Source organism: Cibotium barometz, chromosome 48, assembly GCF_041138505.1.
Source record: "Cibotium barometz isolate CiBa-2024 chromosome 48, ASM4113850v1, whole genome shotgun sequence".
Lineage (NCBI taxonomy): Eukaryota > Viridiplantae > Streptophyta > Polypodiopsida > Cyatheales > Cibotiaceae > Cibotium > Cibotium barometz.
The window spans coordinates 43,799,190-43,816,729 of record NC_141093.1 but is presented as its reverse complement, the minus strand read 5'-3'; the positions used below and the strand labels follow the sequence as shown (position 1 = coordinate 43,816,729).

The window sequence follows — 17,540 nt, the reverse complement described above, 5'->3', positions numbered from 1 at the left end:
CAAGTATCCTGTGCAAGGGCTTCCTTGACGGAAGAGGGCTCTTTGTCCCGCATGATACGAGACATCAAAGCATAGTTTACCTCTAAAAGCTCCACTGAATGACTTTTATCACGAACTCTATGCGATCTTTGAGGTCCATCCTCTGTCGTTCATTCGGAGGAAAGCTTCGTAACACCGGACTCTCGAAGGGTGTCTACCAGCCACCTAGGTACTCGACAGAACACGGAGCCTCTTGCTGCTACGAGGGCTCATCTCCAATTGCCGGCTCAACCTCCTCAACTGACTAAAGCTGTCTAACTGGAACAATCGACTGGGAATCATCATCAGAATCATCTGGGTCTCCAAGAAGTGGCGGCTCATCAACAGTGGAAAGCGGAACATGTTCATCAAAAACCACATCCCTCCTGAAGATAACCCGGTTCCTCTCTGGATCATACAACCTGTGTCCCTTGGAAAGAGAGTTATATCCCACAAAGACAAGCTTTTGGGACTTCGAGTTGAGCTTCCCCCTCTGCTTCTTTGGAATGTGAACATATGCATCACTCCCAAACACACAGAAATGGGAGACATCAGGTTTCCTACCAAAATACGCCTCAAAGGGAGTCATGTTGTTCGGTACTGAAGTCATCGGAGACCGGTTGAGAATATGGACAGCCATAGCCATAGCCTCTCCCCAAAGTGGACGAGGAAGATCACGATGCTCCAGCATCGTCCTCGCCATCTCCACCACAATCCTGTTCTTATACTCAACTACTCCATTCTCTGACGGCGAACGTATATTGGCCAACTCCCGCTTGATGCCATGTTCCGCACAAAACCGCACGAATGCATTGAAAGAAAATTCTCCTCCTTTGTCAATCCTAAGAGTTTTTATTTGCAAGCCAGACTCTTTCTGCACCATCACATGCCACTCCTTGAACCAAGCAAAAGCTTGGTCCTTCTATGAAAGAAAATAAACCCATGTGAATATGCTACAATCATCAACAAGTAGCATAAAGTACAAAGAACCTCCCAAGGATGTTGTCTGCATAGGCCCACACAAGTCAGTGTGTGTACCAACTCCAAAGGTTTCAAAGCCTACCTGGAAGCTTGCTTTGGAAAAGATTCCCTATGCTGCTTACCACGAATGCAAGAACTACAACGTCCTTGCCTATTGCCAACATCTGGCAAGCCAACCACCATTTGGTCCTGGAAAGCTCACCGCATCGCATCCACAGTCAAGTGGCCAAACCGAAAGTGCCAATCTAAGAACTTGTCAAAGAGGAGAGCGCGGAGAATTTGTATGTACCATTCTCCACGCCGCCTTCCCAAACATTCTGGCCAATCCCACGGTCCCGTAGAGCAACAAAATGCTCCTCAAACTCCACCCCAAAGCTAGTATTGCACACCTCATGCACTGACAACAGATGAAAACCAAGTGCGGGGACGTAAAGAGAGAAATGCTTCCCCCCTCTGCCATCGGGAATGATCTCCATCCGGCCCTCACTGTGAATCGGTATGGTGGAATTGTCGCCAATGAAAATGCGACCTGACTGCCGTTTGAAATCTTGAAAAAAGTCACGGAAAGGAGTCATGTGCTTGAAAGCACCACTATCAACAATCCATTTCCGAGTATCCTTGGCGGTGAAGCCAACTGCCTCCTTGCTCGAAGAAGATGCAACATCGGTGTGTAACATCTCCAAGTGCACAAAGACTGGAGTCTTTGCAACTGAAGCTAAAGAATAAGCACTCTTCCTTGTCCGCTTGGGACACTTCCTCCAATAGTGGCCTTTCTCGCCACAATCATTACAGGTCCTCTTAGCCTTCACTTTCTCTCAGTCTGAATCGGGCTTCTTCTTAGAAGACTTCTCCGATGAAGACTTCCCTTTGTCCTTGTTGTTGATGTTGTTACGGCCTTTCAACCGCTGGCCAATCAAGGCCTCAAAACCTCCGCCCTATGGAGGGTTCATGAATCACTCTTCCTGGTCCAAGACCATGGGCACAAGCTCCTCCCATGTGATGGTGTTCAGCTTGCCACTGGTGATCAAAGAGGAGTAAAAGGCTGAGTACTGAGAGGGCAAATGTGACAACAACGTTATGGCCATATCCTCTGTCGATATCTCTTTCCCTGCCTGGAGAACTTCCTGCGGAAGAGCCTGCAGCCTGTTGATGTGCTCCTGCATCGTCGACGACTTTGCAGGATTCATCACCCGCATCTGAACTTCCAAGGAGATTCTCTTCATGGGTGATACCTTCTTGTAGAGAGAAGCCAAATGCTGCCAAATCCCTCTGGCCAATGTCATATGCTTTATGTGGTTGATCACCTGTGGTGTGCAATTGAGGAAGATGAAAGAACAGACTCGGGCATTAACACGATCCCATAACTGTGCCTGTGCCTCCCGCGAACAGAGGGTAACTCCCCTTCTTCCAACTCCAACCCTGGAACCCCAACAACAATGAAATCAGCCAAGTCATAGGACTCCAAAACAGATTCCATCATTACCTTCCATATGCCGTAGTTGTTCCCGTCAACTGTCGGTCCACCGGGAACATGGGGAGTGTCGGGATCTTCACGTGCTTCTCAGCCATCTCAAGGGTTCACAAGATCTTGTGAAGGGAGGGTGGGTGGAAAAAAGAAGAAGAAGAGGCTGCAAATAGAATGCAAGGTGGTTGTCCAACAGTGATAGCTACCTTCTACCCGATCTCCAAGTCCCGTACAGCCCAAACAATCTCCAATCAGCACCTCAATCAACAAACCCTCAACGTCCCACTGTCTCCAACCTTCAAGCCACCTGGGGCTCTAATACCATGTCAGAATGCACAGCGGAAATGAAGACAACTGCTGTAAAGAGCAATACAAAGATGAAAGAGAGAGAGAAGATAGTGTAACTCTGCTATATACACCAATAAAATCCCGGAATACAGAATGAAGAAGTGTGAGGGCAAGGGACCATTTTATATGGCCCCTGGCTATTGGTCGGCCAGCTCAAAACAGGCCGACAGCAACCTGACTGCTCACGACCAGCAGAAAAGGTCAGTCGGCCAGATCAAACCCAGTCGGCCAGCACTGAGGGGTGGTCGGGTATCAGTAGAGCAGTTGGGCAGTTGGGCAGCCAGCAGACACAATCGGCTCGCACCTTGGGACAGCCGATAGCCCATACACAGCTCCAAATAAATGGGAAAAAATATGGAGTGAGGAAAAATGGGATGACACCAAATATGGGCAGGCACACCCACAACAGAGGCCCTGACAGAGTGTACAGACAAGAGATGACTACTAACACACTTGTGGGGTGCCCACCGTGGAGTGGCCGCTAGGGTGCCCAAACCACGTGCCCACCAAGTTGGCCCCGAGCAGTTTATCAAAAATGTTTACCCATTTTAAATGAATGTGAACTTGCAGTGGTTATAAACTTTTTAAAACATTTTAATAACTAATACGAGAGTTTTTGAGTGCACTAACCGCACTTCATACGCCACAAAAACATGTCAAAATACAAGGCAATCACAAGGTTCATAGGTAAGTGTCCCAAGCTCATTAACTGAACATCCATAGCAAGGCAAACACACGAAAACAGTTTCAAACATGCAAACATGTGTGCATGTGCACTTTGTTATGAGCAAACCTCTCAGTCATGGGACAAGTACAGCACCAGCATATTTTCGAGCACAAACTTGGCACATCGGAAAGCGCAGAACTAGGATCCCGGGCACTTTGGATGCACACACTAGCCACATAAACAAGCACCAAAAACTGGGATCCCGGACACTCGGATCCACAAATTGGCCATAAATAGGCGCAAGAAATTGGGATCCTAACCACTCGGATCCACAAATTGGCCACACACGGTCACAAGAAACTGGAGAGAACCGTTTGGGTGGCCAAATGGTGACAATGGGACCCATGAGAGTAGACATGGCAAGATCCCTTTGCCCGAAAGGAGGCTCCCGGCACCCCCTCCGCAAGATTCAAATGCCTGAGATTGAGGGCACTCTAGTAGCAATGGGGCACTAGCAATCCCATGGCCTCCCTCCACAATTTCTTTCAAATTTTTGGAAGAGGTAACGGGACAGTTTTTGGTCGCACAAGATTACACTCTTTCTGTGGTAGTTAGCACACCGGAGCCTTGCAATTGGCACTTGGTTGGCCATTGGAGGTAGATCAGCCCTTCTACAGGAGTCCCAATGTCACTACCTTTGGGATTGCTCGAAGGCTCAGCAAGTTTAGCAGAAGTTTGGCATATCTGGCGAGCTTGTTGTAGCAAGGCCATCAAGGACACCCCCACCCTACCAACGGAGTTCATCTGGTGCATATGGTTCGATATCATTCATACCCTCCAAATACATGGGATAAAACTTCAAGTTGGCTTTGATCGCATGCGGAAGTGCCGCCACAAAGCCCTCCACGAACTTGGCGGCACAGCCCTTTTCTCACTGACAATGGAGGTGATCCCACCTAGCATTAAAGACCACTATTATGGTTGTCCCCCACCCCCCCCCTCCCAACAACTATATGAGGTAACCTCCTCCCCTAGAGCAACCAACCAAGGGAGGAGAGCACCCCCCCTTTTTTTTTCTCGTCGCTTTGATTATTGCTCCCTCATTGGAGCTGAGTTTGTACTTAGCCTGCATGGTTGTTTTCTTGGTAACTAATAGAAGGATCTCTTTTTTCGCGCGAGCCGCAAGGTGGAGAAGGGGGGGGGGGGGGGGGACTTTGTCCACACAGGGCTGCTGATTGGGCACCTAAACAATATTACAATGAATTGGCACAATAGCCCTTACAAACACATGAATCCAGCCACGTAGACATTCCCTCTTGCTTAACTTGGAGGACGAGTAAAAATTATGCTCCACCGCTCCAACCCAGGATGGATAATCTAGCGAACTCACTCTCTACTCCACACACCAATCCGAACTCCAATAGCATGGCAACTAGACCTATTGTCTTCAATGATGTCTCCGCCACTGCCTTCTCCGGAGCTATGAGCATTGGAACTAGCCCCTTTGCCTCGAGATGCTCAACTAGCATGGTAGACACCACTGTAGAATTGCTCATCTCACCCTCATCAATGGATTTGGAGAGAAAAGTCTAAAACTCACTCAATGACTCCTCTCTGTCATCAAAAACTAGAATTGACTTTGGGATCGATTGTTCTCCATCTATCTGGATCACCTCCAAGCCAGGTAGTGTCTGCTCCCTATGCTCATCCTCTAGAATATGCTCCTTACTTGGGAGCTCTGTCACCAATACCGCTTCCTCTTCTGAAAGCTTTCTAGCATCCTCAGACACACCCTCTTTTTGAGCTTCATCTATGGACGTACTTACCAATGTATGTGTTGCCTTTCTTGCTTGGATCTCTTGTCGACAAGCTACCGACAACTCACGCTCCAATTGTGAGATAGTCTCCTCACCCCCCTCTATCCAATATATTTCCACTATGCTCTTGAAGAGATTGATGTTGGTGGCCTATGTTTCCTCCCAAAAAAACCTCTTTGACATTTGCCGAAACTCCATGTTCTACACTCATATACTTGCCACATATATGTGAAGAAAAACACACACACACACACCTCTGTGGTCAAGGACTAGGCGAAGGTTTCATCCTTGCACCCCCTTGCCCTCATGCTCTCCCAAATCTAGCCTTTGAGTGGCCACCACTAGACCCCCTGATGCGCCTTCTTCCACCTCTGTCTGGAAGCATTTGAAGTACCTCACACCAACATGCCACCTTGCTCTGTCCGCCCTCTACTTGGTGCAATTTTGGCCCTCTTTCTTGCCCTTTAGTTGAGCACTTGCACACAAGGGCTAGCTCGTAGAGAATTTACAAAACACAACCTTGATGAAAAAAATGCAAACCGAAGTGAAAACACTGATGACAATGTGGTTCTTCAAGATGGATCTCCACGCCCTTATATGAGAGAAAAAATGCAATCTTTCTTTTGTCAAAACCTAAGGCTTTGATACCAATGTAACATTGGTGCTTGCAAAAGCGTTTTTATGATTAATTGATTGTGATTAGCACTGAATCAGAGACTTAAAACCCATGCACAACAAACTACTTCTTCTTCATACCCAATACATAGTAGAGAGAGATGACCTAATCTACCATGTATTACTAACATGAAGTATATACAATGCACAATACAGATACTCAATGGTACCATTGCTCCTAAGTTCTGAATGACTCAATAATGCCCTTCTTTCAATGAATGAATACGACTACGGCCTAGACTCCTATTTTTAGTGTCTAATGTTGGTGAGTTGGCTATAATCATGTTCAACTATGTGTGTTCACACAATAACCCAATAAGTCTCTCCACACTAGGCTCAGTCGACAATATTACAATGAAATGGCACAATACTCTTACAAACATAAATCCTTCCACGTACTCGACCTTTGAGCTGTGGCCAATGGGTAGAAGCACATCCATGTCAAACTCATGACAGTACACCTGGCACTAGAAGGTTCTAAAAGAGTAAAAAAGAATGTGCAATATATTGAATCAACATGAAATGTAATGATGCAAGCAACCAAACACCCCAAAAAAAAAAACTTTTAAAAAAAACTCTCTAAAGATAGATAAGACCTAGCTGAAGAGGTCTTCAAGACAGAAATCCAAAAAAAAAAAAACCACTCCAAGCGGAATGAGTTTTCTCTCACTAAAATATCAACTTAAGTCAAAATATCAATGATGTCACGAAGAACATTTATAAGCATAGTTTGAACAAATTGAAATCAACTCCCCAGAAAGAACAACCCATCAATTACAAAAACTGCATTCCGTGCTGACACTAACTGACATCAAAATATCAATCATGTCACAAGGAGCATTTATAAGCATATTTAGAACAAATGAAAATCAACTCCCCACAAAGAACAATACATCAATCAGAAAAGCTGCATTCCATACTGTCCTGAAGAATTGCAAACAACAGCTAAGTACAGTTGTAAGAGGCTCTTTGTACCTTCCGTACTTTGCAAGCATTTCCTCTTTAGTAAAACTATCTTCCCGTGTACCCTCATCATGCAAATACAAGCAATCAGGATTATTGCAAGGCTGCAAAACAACACAATAAATAACCCACATGATGTAACCAGAGGGAAGAAAGGTTGGAAAGAGCTGCAACATACAAATTAAGGCATTTAAAGAAAGCGGGGTTTTACAAAACTCAGAGAATCTCACTATGTGTTTTAGCCAGGCATTGCAATATTTTGTTGTTCCGAAACAAGCCCTGCAAAAATGAATCATAAAGTTTATCAACAGTGTGAAAACAAAGCCAACAGACACGCATAGCAGTGAGAGCTTGTGACTCGGGAAGGGGAGGTCCCAAGTTCAAATCCCCACCAGCCCCTGTTGGTATTGTGGCCCTTTGTGATTACGAGTTGTAACACCTTCCAGCAGGAAAGACCAAGCCACCTCCTGACAGTTAATCAAACCTTGCAACTACAGAAGGATCTGCTCGTGAAAGAAAAAAAAAACAGTGCGAAACTGACACCAATGAACCTATTGAATTCTAGCTCTAACTAAGGGTGCAAGACACTTACTTCAGGACCTTTCCCTCCAAAACATAGCCATTTACGGCCTGGATGCACCGAAGGGCATCTTCCTCTTTCACATATGTTACATATCTGTACAAACAAATAGCACTCGTAAACTCTTGATATCATCCTCCATCTACCATTTTGTATATGTTTTGAAACTTAAAACCATATTAAAATTCACCAAACTCACACGCTGATACTCGGTCCTGCAGACGAATGCTGAGAACTCTGACCACTGGACTTAGAGACTGAAATTTTCAGAATTTTCCCATACTGGCCAAAGTACTCTTTACGCTCCAATGTCTGATACAGATAAAAATACAAGGAAATGTTAAGAGTCTTCAAGGCTTTAAAAACTGCTATTCATTAACAATGACCTGTTAAGTCATTCAAATCTACCTCTTCATCTGCCAAAGTTGTAGGTATTCCAACAACATAGACAAGGTTTCTCTGGATCACACGGACATTGCTTAAACTCTTCCTTCCCTCCACTGCCTTTATTTTGGCTTTACCAGGTTTCTGTTTCCGTTCGTTGATGTCAACGAGTCTGCCTCAAAATCGTTCCACAGTCACTAAGTTTGAAAACCATCATCCAACATGAAACTAAACAGAGGGGTCAAAAAGTAAGAACATGTCATTGACCATGCCACGTGTTACTCATACAGCACAGAAAAACATTTTGAGTGAACAGACTCAGTTCAACCCAGTTCAAGAACCTTTCATAACAATCAAAAGCTTTTCAGAACAATTTGATGATATAGTTTCTCTCTCAAAATGACAGTTGTAGCATTGTGATCACAACTAACATGAGACATCTCCTAAACTTGATAAAGCATGTTGAAGCTAAGAATCAACATTAAAACTAGCAAAATCAATCCTACAATCAGGACATAGGCAAACTTCAACACACCAAAAAGTGTTTACATTACACAGGAGTAAAAGAGCAGGATCACAAGTAAAGATAGCAGCAAGGCTTTGTAAATATTGTGATAAGACTTGCAAGCAAGGAATATTAGGCAAAAGACTAGCTGTTCATAAAAGCTATACCTGTCACAACTGACTGCAGTAGACACTATCTTCTCCTTGTCATATGGTGTCCTGCATGCAGGACAACGCCCTTCAGTGCTGTCCTTCTCTGCCATTTCCATTATGTGATTCCAGCACCATACACAAATCTGTTGTATCATGGAAACATAGGAATGTGAAGGATTGACAAAATAATCATTTTAATTACCAGCTATAAGGCCAATATGGCTAAAAATACACATAACTCTGAAAGCCCTGGTCTAATTTGTAGTTTCAAACTTGAAATGGTTACATGTGAATTTACATATTCCTACACCATCATGATGCCTAAGTTTGGTGCAAAGGTCCGGAATGACACATAAGGAATGTGAAGACTTGACAAAATGATCACTGTTACTATTGGCTCTTAGAAAATAGACAGCTAAAATACACATGACTCTGAAAGCCCTAGTCTAATTAGCAGTTTCAAACTTGAAATGGTTACACGTGTGAATTACATACTTCTCACACCATCATGATGTCTCAAGCATCTGTGGCCATTAGTGCATTCATCTCCTATTGCAGAGGAATTGAGGGAAGGGATTGGCATGTTTTTAAGAGTGTGTGCACGCTCCCCCCCCCCCACCCCCCCGGTGTGTGTGTGTGTGTGTGTGTGGGGAGGGGGGGGGAGGGGGGGGGGGGGCTTTGTCAACCATTGTCGAATGTTTAACTAGCTACTGGTTGGTTAGTGTTCTAGCACCCTTTCTTTTCGCTAATCATGAGACGTGTTTCATAAACTGGTTTGCTCGGAACTTATTTATGCTTCCTAAAATAATGGAAATTCTAAATGAGCCATAGGATTTTTATGTCTTCATTCCTTTCTCTATCTCTAGAGGGCCTTTTCATTTGTGGGTGAATTGACTTGGAGATCAGTGCCTAACAAGTGGATGATGAAGGGAGAATTCCCAAGCTTCTCCATTTGGTGTCTGAGTTCCTTGATTGCAATCCTAATTTTATTACAAAGTGAAAGCTTTTGGGTGGGTCTTGAAGGCCTGAGGTTGAGAAGTAGTTGGACTACGATATGCTCCACATGCAATCAAAACACTTCCCAAAACCAAATATGAGCACACCAACCAGTTTGTTGAGGAAATAGCCAATAGGTTGCCTAATTCTCAAGCAAGGGGGTTACAGACTTAACTATTAATCCAACTTAAACACTTGTGGATAAACACAGCCACATTTGTTACGAAATTTAAACCACAAAACTGTAAAAGAGATATGCACAAGCAACACCACGCTCGGGTTGGAATGGATCAACCCCACACATGCCTCCCCTTGGAATATTTGATTACCAAGGTGAATTTCACTTTGTAGAAGCCTAGGGGCCTGTTCTTCTCCCGCACTAAAGAAAGGCTAGATTACAAATATACTTGGGCCTGTGACATGTAACCAAGGCACCATACCCTTATGTATAAAATTGGAACACCTGTGGAGGTACTGATCTTCCCCAAATGCAAGGCTGTGTCTTTACAAATAGCATAAATACCCACAAGTTTATCCAAAGTAAAAACCCATGTAAATGCACATTCATACCCAACCCAAAGTAAAATCAGAGTAAATCAACTAGTACAATCAGCAAATCAGCCAGTACAATCAGAAATTCAACCACAACAGCCAGTACATACAATAAATCAATCAGTACAAGCGGTACAAATAGTAAATCAGCTAGTGCAAGGCAAAAACATGCCTTACAATTGTAATACAACGGTGTAGTACAAGTGGTATGGATTGTACGATGCGGTGCAAAGTGTGGACCTGTACAGACATGTGCCAAAGCTGTTGCATGCGAAAGAATCATCTGTATTAAGTAATAAGAACTATGCAAAAGGCAGATATTAATAGAGAGAAGAGAGAGATGTTGTTGTGACAATGTTTTCTATATACATGTATCAATATGTACATAGATCCTAGCCAACATGGCCTCAAAAAGGTATCACTTATGCGTATGACCTGTCCCACAAACCTAGGATAAAATGATTACAGAAGGGAATGAACTAGCCTTTTTTGAGGCTCCCTAAATACACCTATATACAATTGGCCAGCTGTCGACCAGCACTGGACAAGTATAAAATGAAATATAATGTGAAACGGCTTGGAAAAGCCCTCCAGCTCCTCTTGATTGCCTTGGGTAAAATATCTAGCTTTTAACTGGGCTGTTTACTGCCCCAAAACATTCCTAATCACAACCTAGATTGGGTATTAAGCATGTCCATATGCTATGCACGTGACATCCCCTCCTACTAAGCTTGATGACAGAAATCAAACCGATCTTGGAATGATTGACAGCATCCCCTTAATTGCATGTGGACTCTATAAAGTCCTTCCTTGAATCCCCTTAACATAGTTGAAACGTAGGTTAGTCATCAACCAAATCATGTGGTAGCAGCTAGCTCACCTCCCAACCGCAATCAGCATTCACCAATCTCTCCCAAGCCAAGGCTAGGGCTTCCTACACAATCCCATAGGCCCGTGCCTAACTCCCACACCCCAAACCACTAAAGCCTACCCATAGCCCTTTGACACGCCAACCTACATACTCGCCATGTGCGTGGCATGAACATGTCTGCTCTCCTGGTCCAAGCCAGTGGTACATCCGCACAACTATGTCTCACAATAACCCAAACTCTCACTTATATAGTGATAAATGTGCCAAAAATAACTAACTCGTTGTAAAAGGCCATTAAGCTTGTTTTATAAATCCAAGAACCCTAGCCGAGTATCAACTTGTTAATCCCTAATCTCAAGGCCCTCTAACCCTGTTGCATTAGTTCATGTCCACATACATAACATTCTTCCCCTCTTCAAACATTTACTCTTAAAAGAAATTAGGGAAGCGCTTACTCAAACTAGCTGCCGACTACCTAGTCGACTCGTCCTCCGCTCTATCTTTCCACTTAAGCTCATACTCAAGGATCAACTTGTTCCTCAGTTGTCTTTCCCTGAAATATATAATCCTTTCATGTTCATGTATAGCACAAGTTCTCACCCTCAACAAGTTCCTAAGGGGTAACAAGGTTATCCTCAGCTCCCAAATTGACTGACGTAAAAGACTGGATAAACCCACATTCAAAAGCAACTCTACTCTATAAGCAACCCCACCAATCCTTTGTTGGGTATAAAGTCCCAGTTTCGCCTCCAGACCTTGATCATCGCGTAGCTCTTGTCGAGAGCTTCGCGGCCATATATTTACTTGTACATTTGGCCCTCATTTGGGCCTTGTAAAGGCATTCTTTGTATTTGGTCCGCCGGGCGCCCCATAAGTTGGGCGCCCGCCCATACCCTTGTATTACTATAAATACGAGGTCTCCCTTGAGCCTCAATAAGACATTCAAGATATTCTTGAGCATTGTGTGAGTTCTCTCTCTCTCTCTCACTCTCACTCTTCTCTATCTCCTCTGCACTTCCTTGGCTAAGGCTCTTGTGTTTGAGTCATTCTCCTCCAACAACTGGTATCAGAGCTATGGAGGGAAGCTGTATGCAGAAGCTATGGAGTTAGAGGTGTCTTCCACCACTTGACTACGGGATCGTCAAACACCTCCCTTTTTATCATCAAGATGGTGCGTTTTTCTTTCTAGAGTGCTGCGTTTTTTTTTATTCTCTCCCTCTGCTGCCCCCTTGTGCTGCGTTTTTTTCTCTCCCTCTGCTGCTCCCTTGTGCTGCGTTTCTTCTATCCCTTGCTGCCCCTTGTGCTGCGTTTTTTTTTGCACTCCATTGCTGCGTTTCTGTGCTGCGTTTTTGGTGCTGCGCTGCTGTAAACAGCAGCGTTTTCTGTGGTCTTGTTCTCTGCCTGCTGTACGGCTGCCATCAGCAGCAGCTAGGGCTGCAGCCAGCAGCCCCACGACTACCAGCAGCAGCCAACGCTGCTGCCAGCAGCCCCACGACTACCAGCAGCAGCTAGGGCTGCAGCCAGCAGCCCCACGACCACCAGCAGCAGTCCGGGCTGCAGCCAGCAGTCCCACGGCCACTAGCAGCAGCCATCTTTGCCTCACGGCCCTCCAGCAGACGGGATCTTCGAGCAACACCAAAGACAGCAACTTTCTGCCCCTCGGCGAGTTTACATCGACATCTGGTGATTCTCTTCCGACGTCACCTTCACTTGAAGTTGTTTCATCAATCTACGAGCATCCTACAAGTCAACCCATATCTGGTACATAACATCTTGCTATTACTTACTTTCTGAAGTGTCAGTTTGATAAGTCATGGCGTCTACAAGTGATCTTAAGGGTCTACTAGAGATTAAGAAGTTTGCAGGCACTGGGTTTGATCTTTGGAAGGTGAGGATTCAGAATATCCTCTATCTGCGGGAATGTGATACTGCACTTGAGCAGTTCAAACCCGCTGCTATGACAGATGATGAATGGGGAATCCTGAACAGAAAGGCCGTTGCCTATCTCCAGATGGCTGTTGCTGATGAGGTTCTTGTAGACCTCAAAGGGCTGACAACAGCCTATGCCGTTTGGGAGAAGCTGAGAAGCACCTATGAGATCACCACGCCAGTGAACCAGGTACATCTCATCAGGAAACTCATGAATATGCAACTTGATGATTCTAAGAATGCAGTAGAGCATATTACTACTTTCACAGGGGTGCTTAATCAGATGCAGGATTCTGGATTGCCTGCTTTTGATGATAAGTTGAAAGCTATCTTTTTGCTCACTACTTTGCCTGACTCTTGGGAAACACTTGTGGTGTCACTTGGGACAAATCCCAACCTAACTTTTGATGGAGTCAGGGGTGCTATTCTCAATGAAGATATCCGGAGGAAGACCTCAGAGACTAGCGGTTCAGCAAATGTCTCACGAGGAAGGACGACCAAGCGGGGAAATACTACTACCAATTCAAAGGGTAGAAGCAAGAGCAAGGGCCAGCAGTCTGATGTTACATGCTACCAGTGTGGTCGTAAAGGCCACAAGAAGCCAGATTGCAAATTTTACAAGATGGAGCAAGACCGGAAGAAGAAATCCAGTCATTCAAATGACAAAAAGAAGGAAAAAGAGAGTAATTCCAGCAAAGCAGAAGAGTTTGAAAAGGACAAGAGCAAGGCCAATGTGGCCTCTGGTGTTGTCATAGAGGAACTGTCTGACTCAGATGATGTGCTATGTGTTTTTTCTGCTAATGCACTTGATGTTCATAACTTGCATGTCACAGAACCAGATGTTATTCATGCCTTGATGTATGAATCTGATGTGCTTTCACAGACTTGGATTATTGACACGGGTGCCTCTTTTCATGTAACTCCTATCAAGGAGTGTTTTGCAACTTTCACTGCAGGCTCCCGAGGAAAGGTGTTCTTGGGGAATGATCATGCTTGCAATATTGAAGGTATGGGCACCGTGAATTTGACTTTGCAGGATGGTAGTGAGTTTGTGCTGCCAAATGTGAGGTATGTTCCTGGTTTGAAAACCAGTCTCTTGTCTGTGGGCCAGCTTGATGCCTTGGGATACACGGCCATATTTGGAAATGGCACATGGAAATTGACCAAAGGCACAAGGCTGATTTCAAAAGGATGCAAGAAAGGAACATTATATAGCCTTCATGGTCAGGCTTTGTCTGGTAAGTTTATTGCTTTTGCAGAGGTACGCTCCCACATGGAGCTTTGGCATAAGAGACTTGGCCACATGAGCCAAAAGGGTCTCTCCATTTTGTCCTCTTTGAACAAATTTGATGCAAAAGGAAGCAAGCTTGATTTTTGTAATGATTGCTTGTATGGGAAACAGAATAGGAGTTCTTACTCCTCTCGTGCCTCTCGCAAGGCTGAAAAGTTGGACTTGGTCCACTCTGACATATGCAGCATGCCCATTAAATCTAAAGGTGGTTCAAAGTACTTTGTGTCTTTTGTGGATGATCACTCACGAAAAGTATGGATCACTTTGTTGAAATCTAAGGATGATGCTTTTGCTGCATTTCAAAAGTTTTATGCATTTGTTCATACTCAAACAGGAGTGAAGATTAAATGCTTACGCACTGACAATGGGGGTGAGTTTGTTAGTACTAAATTTCAGAAGTTTTGTGATGATAATGGCATTAAGAGGGAACTTACACCCCCCTATAGTCCCTCTTCAAATGGTGTGGCTGAAAGGTATAATCGTACACTGTGTGAAAGAATTCGATGCATGCTGTCCACAGCTAATCTCTCTCAGGATTTTTGGGGAGAAGCCTTGAAAACTGCAGTTCATGTTTGCAATCGATCTCCACACACAGCTTTGAAAGGTGGAATCCCTGAGGAGGTTTGGTCTGGCAAACCGTCCTCATATGCCCACTTACGCATCTTTGGTTGTGATGCATATGTGCATATCCGCAAGGAAGACCGGAACAAGCTTGATGCTAAGTCCGAGAAGGGCACCTTCGTTGGCTACGGTGATGAAGGTGAGATGGGCTACCGTGTGTGGTTGCCATCAACCAACAAAGTGGTTCGCAGCCGGGATGTTGTATTTTATGAGGCAAAGCTGCTCCGTAATGTTTGTGCCTCTCATGGTGATCAGAAAAAGGTCAAATTTCAGCAAGGGCAGCCACCCATTGATGCTGAAAATGAGCCCCAGGATGCTTCACAAAGGGCTGAAGATAATGAGTCCGTGATATTTGAGCCAGAAGAGGTTGGACAGCCGCTTCATGCTCCTGGAGGTGTAGGGCAGCAACCCCTATATGCTGAAAATCAGGCTGTTCGTGAAAACCCGCAGCCTTTTGATGCTGAAATTATGATTCCTCCCGATATTGACCCCCAACCAGCCAATGATCATTGGGTACGGAGGTCTACTCGCTTTCGGAGGGAACCTCAGCGTTTTGATCCCTCTTTGCAACATGTTTTGCTTACAGATGAGGGTGAGCCTCTTACTTTCAAAGAGGCTAAGTCTTGTGAACTCCGAAACAAGTGGGAGCATGCTATGCAGGAGGAGATTAAGTCTCTACATGCAAATGACACTTGGGACTTGGTTGAGTTGCCCAAAGGAAGGAAGGCTATTCCTAACAAATGGGTGTACAAAGTCAAGACAGTTGACGGCCAGCCTAAGTATAAAGCCCGCCTTGTTGCTAAGGGCTATGCTCAGAAGGAAGGTATTGATTTTCAGGAGGTCTTCTCTCCTGTGGTCAAAATGACCACCCTTCGTGTTTTGTTTGCTCTCACTACTGTTTTGGATTTAGAACTGTATCAGATGGATGTAAAGACAGCTTTCTTACATGGTGATTTAGATGAAGAGCTGTATATGAAGCAGCCTGAAGGCTTTGTCATTCCTGGCAAAGAACATCTGGTTTGTAAGCTGAAGCGCAGTCTCTATGGGCTGAAACAAGCCCCGAGGCAGTGGTACAAAAAGTTTGATGCTTTCATGCTTAACCAAAAGTTTAATCGTAGCCATGCAGATCATTGCTTGTATACTAAAACTGATGCAGATGGCAGCCCAGTGATACTTGTGCTGTATGTTGATGACATGCTTCTTGCAGGGAAGAATAAGAGCATTTTGGAAGCTCTTAAGGACCAGCTGAAGTCAGCTTTTGCTATGAAGGACTTGGGTTCAGCTGAACATATTTTGGGTCTTCGGATTAGACGGGACAGAGCACAGAAGTTGCTTTTCCTCTCACAGGAGAAGTATATCCAGAAAGTCCTTGATAGATTTAACATGGCTGATTCTAAGCCTTTGGGTGCTCCATTGCAGCCCTATGTTAAACTATCCAAGGATGATTGCCCAAAAGATGATGATGCAGCCAATACTATGCGTGGGATCCCTTATGCTTCTGCTTGTGGATCTCTTATGTATGCTATGGTTGCTACACGGCCAGACATTGCTCATTCAGTGGGAGTAGTCAGTCGTTTTATGTCCAACCCGGGCAAAGCACATTGGGATGCTACAGTTGTTGGGTATAAAGTCCCAGTTTCGCCTCCAGACCTTGATCATCGCGTAGCTCTTGTCGAGAGCTTCGCGGCCATATATTTACTTGTACATTTGGCCCTCATTTGGGCCTTGTAAAGGCATTCTTTGTATTTGGTCCGCCGGGCGCACCATAAGTTGGGCGCCCGCCCATACCCTTGTATTACTATAAATACGAGGTCTCCCTTGAGCCTCAATAAGACATTCAAGATATTCTTGAGCATTGTGTGAGTTCTCTCTCTCTCTCTCACTCTCACTCTTCTCTATCTCCTCTGCACTTCCTTGGCTAAGGCTCTTATGTTTGAGTCATTCTCCTCCAACATCCTTTTCAAGATCTTGTAAGGTCCACAGTACCTAGGGGATAATTTCTCAACCTTCCCCGTACGTAACGTCACTACGCTATTGGGCACTCTCAAATAAACTAGCACTCTCTCGGTGAATGTTGCCTATCAGCATAAAATCGTGCATGATCTTGTGCACTTTTGATACCCACGGACTGGCATTTCCTGCATATCTGCTAAGAAATCTCTGGCCGCATCAATTTGAATATCCTTAAATCCAACTGTTACTGAAGATCTAGTTGATATCCGAATGTAACATGCAGCGGAAGTATTCGTATTGGAGGATCCTGTCACACAAATGCTCACACCGTCTTCTGTATCTTGAGTTTCATGAGTTTAGCAATCCACTTTAAGAAACTTTTAAGAGATATGAGAGAGAGAGATGAGAACTGTACACCGTATGGGGTCCCGAATTACCCATTGAAGGGCCCCTATCCCGGTACCGAGATAATATTTGCTTTAGTATCTTTAAAGAGACTGACGGTGTGACTGACGATAAGCCAAACGCAAGACCTCTGAAGACCAAGTGTTGGGCTGAACTGTACACTGCTGTAGAAGCACCAAAGATGTCCAATCTCGGGCCTATGCACTCTTCCCAATGGAATGAGAAGGGGATGCAAAGCTGAGGCTGAGAGGGGCTGTTTGGGACTGTTCTAGACTGAGTATGAATACTGAAAATGACTATGAATGCTCCGTTTTACCTTCACCAAGTCGCTGGAGCAAGACGATGAGATGATGAATGCTGAAAACTG

At 44.6% G+C, this 17,540-nt stretch overlaps 1 pseudogene across 1 annotated transcript in view; it reads right to left on the bottom strand.

Annotated features, from left to right (window-relative positions):
* The window catches only part of LOC147611194 (uncharacterized), a 77,510-nt pseudogene that overhangs the window by 33,526 nt on the left and 26,444 nt on the right, over window positions 1–17,540 (bottom strand). Inside the window, exons 3-8 of the transcript XR_015263977.1 lie at window positions 8,571–8,698; window positions 7,923–8,070; window positions 7,714–7,826; window positions 7,527–7,610; window positions 7,165–7,213; window positions 6,947–7,038 (exon numbers count right to left, since the gene is read on the bottom strand). The product of XR_015263977.1 is annotated as an uncharacterized LOC147611194 (transcript). The remainder of the gene's footprint in view (window positions 1–6,946; window positions 7,039–7,164; window positions 7,214–7,526; window positions 7,611–7,713; window positions 7,827–7,922; window positions 8,071–8,570; window positions 8,699–17,540) is intronic.